The sequence below is a fragment of the Cydia strobilella genome, chromosome 2, assembly GCF_947568885.1.
Source record: "Cydia strobilella chromosome 2, ilCydStro3.1, whole genome shotgun sequence".
Classification (NCBI taxonomy): domain Eukaryota; kingdom Metazoa; phylum Arthropoda; class Insecta; order Lepidoptera; family Tortricidae; genus Cydia; species Cydia strobilella.
In genome coordinates, this window is record NC_086042.1 from 28309568 (window position 1) to 28313906 (window position 4339).

Consider the following 4339-nt stretch of genomic DNA (forward strand, 5'->3'; position numbering starts at 1 on the left):
CTGTTTAGCTTTATTAATACAATGTATTTAGATAAATAACTATTGTGACATTATGCTTATTATTAAAAAAAAAATATATTCCGCGTTTCCTATGTAATAAAATATAGTTTTTTTTTTTTGTCTTTTATTTCAATTTTTTCATCAAAATCGTTAGGATTATGAATAAAATCCTGAAGTGCAAAGTTTTCATTAGTTTTCCAGTACGCCGAATGGAAACAACAGGCATATAAAACTGTGACGTTGTTTAGTTAAAAAATACGAGACTTTTCATGCTAAAAGTATGCAATGGATAGATTTAATCTGTCTGTGTTATGTTTTCAATCTGTTATAAAAACAAAATAAAATAATAAAAACATTGGGCTTAAAAAAATATATCTAGCTTATTTTATTTTATTACAATTATAATTATTATTTATTTTTAGCTGATATGACTGGGTGAAACATATTTTAGAAAAAAAGGTTACTTCTGGGGACAATACAATAAAATTTTACGACTTGGACTCGAGTGTATCCGAGCCGCCTATAAGAAAATATATTTTTATAGATATTTTAGAAAAAAAATGTTTTTTAACTTTGCGATGTCTACAGAAAAGACGCTACGAAATTAATAATGATCAAAATCATAATCGTTTATTGAAACCATGGTATTACAAGGTGTTGGTTATTTTATTAGAAAGTACATACATTAGGGCGTGGCAACATAAAAAAAAAATTAAGAATATTAATAAAATGTGTCATCTTCCTCTAATTACTTGCGAGATTTATTTTGTTTTTCACATACACTACTACTAACTACTACTACTACTGTGTATTAGTCGTATCTTCATAGATACGTCTATATCCTAATCAGTCTATATCAAAAAAATTGTTTCTTAACTTTGCGATGTCTACAGAAAAGACGCAAAGGAGTTAAGCATATTAATAAAATGTTTTATCTTCTAATTACTTGCGACATTTATTTTGTTTTTCACATAATACTAGCCTAGTTTTTTTTTCTACTAGCTACTGTGTATAGTCGTATCTTCATAGATACGTCTATATCCTAATCAGTCTATATCATATCCTAAAGTGATTTGAAGAATTAACCCCCCTTGAAAAATAAAAGAATAATCGAATTTAAACTGTTGTGAGACATACTAACATTAAATCATTTTACGGTTTAGACTCACTTGTTTTAGTCACTCGAGTCACATGTCGCGCGAGTGACTAAAACAAGTGAGTCTAAACCGTAAAATGATTTAATAAAAGAATAGTCTGCAACCCAAAATGATTAGGTACCCCAAAGTCCCCTGACCTACAAATTATAAGCGGCTTGACAGCCGAGCGTGACCCCGGTACCTTATGTCGTATTTGGTGATTTAATTATTCAAAGATTTGGAGGAAACACTTACTATTTGATTAATTATTAGAAAGTCTTACAGTTTACTTATCGTTTATCGTCTGTATAGCAAAAAGAGTGTGGTCCATAGACATAGTATATACAAGTTGTTATAGACATGAAACCAAGCGACCAGGGGTAAGAGAGACATATTGTATGATTGACAGTTTCATGTATGGCAGCATAATCTGCGGGATTTTTTCTCTTTCACTCTTATATATTTCGGTATTTCGCCATCGCCTCCTTGCTATTATGCCATAACCCGACCATGAAAAAATGCCCGGTCGGTGATAAAGACAAAGCATGGCACTATTTTCTCTTACCTCTTATAGGAATCGCAATAAGACATAGACATAGTATAGTAGTTATAGACATGAAACCGAGCGACCAGGGATAAGAGAAAGACATATTCATGTATTTACAGGTTAATGTATGGCAGCATAATCCCTTTTCTCTTTCACTCTTATACATTTCGGTATTTCGCCATCGCCTCTTTGCTATGATGCCATAACCCGACCATGAAAAAATGCCCGGTCGGCGATAAAGACAAAGCATGGCACTATTTTCTCTTTCCTCTTATAGGAATCGCAATAAGATGGCAATAAGACTATCGTTCTCTACATGGAGACTGTATAAAGGAGCCAAATCTCTACCTATATGTATGAAAAGTGTCCATCAAAAAACAGTAATTAGGCGGCGCCACCATAAACCGAAATACTACCAAAAACAACCTACGTAATTTGGTCGGGTTATTTGTTGCCTTATATGGTTCATGTTATACTCATGTCCCAGAGCCTAACTAGCGCCACCGGAGAGATTAGGAACTATTATTTAAAGCTTAACGCGGTCACTTTTACAACAATTCTGCAATAAGAGATTGCGATCCATTCTATACCATCCATAGTTCTCTATCAAAGAGTGTCAGGCCCTTGTGACATTACATATAATTTGTTTAAATGCGTTCGGAAACGTTCTATACTGATAAATTTTGTTCGGATACAATTGCATCAGATTACACCTTATTCCAACACTATAAGGCGCAAAGGGTTGAATATTTGTCACATAGTTAACATATCAAAAAGAAATCTCTCCTTGATATGTGTATATCAAAAGGGTGAAACAATATATGGGGTCTGGGATGTAGTGTAATCCTGCACGAAAGTTATCGACTTTCGGTGATAGACACGCCCGGTTATTAGCCAGCGTGTGAGTGATGCTTGGCAGGTAATATGAGGGATAGGAATAGGTGAAACTGCGATTTTATTATGCTGGCACCACACTTCGTTATGTGTTATTTGTTATGCGCGTTATTCGTCCGAATACGACGAAGTGTGGAGGACTTATTCGTCTACTGGTTGTTCGCTTCACATAAACATATATTTAGGCAAATACAGCGAAGCCGCATAACGAATAACAGATAACGAAGTGTGGTGCTAGCATAAAGGATGACTCACGTTAGACCGGGGCGTGTCCGGGCCGGAGCTTCCGGCGCTTACTTTTCTATGATATGACAGGTGATCACGTGATGCTTTCCATAGAAAACGAAGCGCCGGAAGCTCCGGCCCGGACACGGCCCGGTCTAACGTGAGTCATCCTTTACACGAGAATATACTTGTGTCGTTACAATATGTATTGATATCCAGAGGGCTTTCGTTGAGTAATTTCTTGTTAAGAAACGGTTATGGATATGTTATGATCTGTGACCTGTCAACAATGACATTTCTGATTAAGAAATTATTATAGAATCTCGATAACAAGATAAAGTCTGACCAGGAATATATGATCACGCGCCATGTTGCGGAATCTCACTGGAACTAATTTTTTCATACTATACTGAACTGTCACCCTATACATGAGAATAACAGCGCCCTCTTGACAATGATCATATATTTCTGGTCAGGCTTTAATACTAAATTTAAAAGTGGAAAAACTACCTACCTACCTACCTGCCTACCTGCCTGCTACCTACCTGTGGTGCCTTGGGTGGGGATTGGGTCGAGTTAATTTAAGCACATCGTAACTGGTGAATTAACGCTCTTACGGAAGATGTCGCTAGGGTCCCCTAGACCCATATAGTGGGAAGATTCGCTGGCTATGGATGAGGTCTTGGTGGCTCAGTTGGCAGAGCGCTGGAGTATCAATCCAGAGGCCGTGAGTTCAAGTCTCACCCAAGGCAGTAATTTTTCCACTTTTAAATTTATTCTAAGCTTAATAGCAGGGTTCGCAGATGTTTCTGCTTGTTAAAAATTAATTGAAGATAATACTATCTAAATATCAGAAATAATAAGTATTTTCGTAAATTATTTGCCGTTGGCACAGTATATTCCAAGATATATTCACCAACCGTATATCCTGAAAACATCTTTTCATATTTTTCAGTCCTCCTAAGGTTCATTCAATCTGAGCATATTATGCACACAAATTAGCAGGCACTTCATTAATTATCTCAATTCCACCCCGCTTTTTACTTTCTTAAGGCGGTTCCCTGAGCCAGAAGGCGAAAAATCTCCTTATATGATCATGTTTTTCTAAGAGGCGTTGATATTCGTAGACGTGGAAAAAATATATGTAGTTCTTGACTATATTATCTTTAACAACATAGCTTCCGATACATGAATTATGACACTTCGCTCGATACAATTAATTCCCAAAATAACCTCTAACTCGGACTTTTAATCCTACTTTACTCGGTTTATATAAATTAAATAGTAATTTCATAGCTTTCGAATTTCGTAGTTGTAAGGTAACGTTTTTAAAATAAATAAAAATCGACAAAATTCGATCAAAACTGACACTTGGCGCATATGATCTTTCCCGTTCTTTCTTGCGAAATGTGACAGTGACAGCGACAAATCGATGGAACGGCCTTAAGGGATGATTTTCGGGATAAAAACTATCCTATATTCTCCTCAGGGACTCAACCTATATCTATGCCAAATTTCATCTAAATCGATTCAGCGG

At 35.8% G+C, this 4339-nt stretch overlaps 1 non-coding gene across 1 annotated transcript; it reads left to right on the forward strand.

Moving 5' to 3' along the window:
• The first annotated feature begins 3481 nt into the window (after window positions 1–3481).
• On the forward strand, window positions 3482–3554 carry Trnad-auc (transfer RNA aspartic acid (anticodon AUC)). Its single transcript has one exon. It is a non-coding gene; the product is annotated as a tRNA-Asp (tRNA).
• The last annotated feature ends 785 nt before the right edge of the window (window positions 3555–4339 follow it).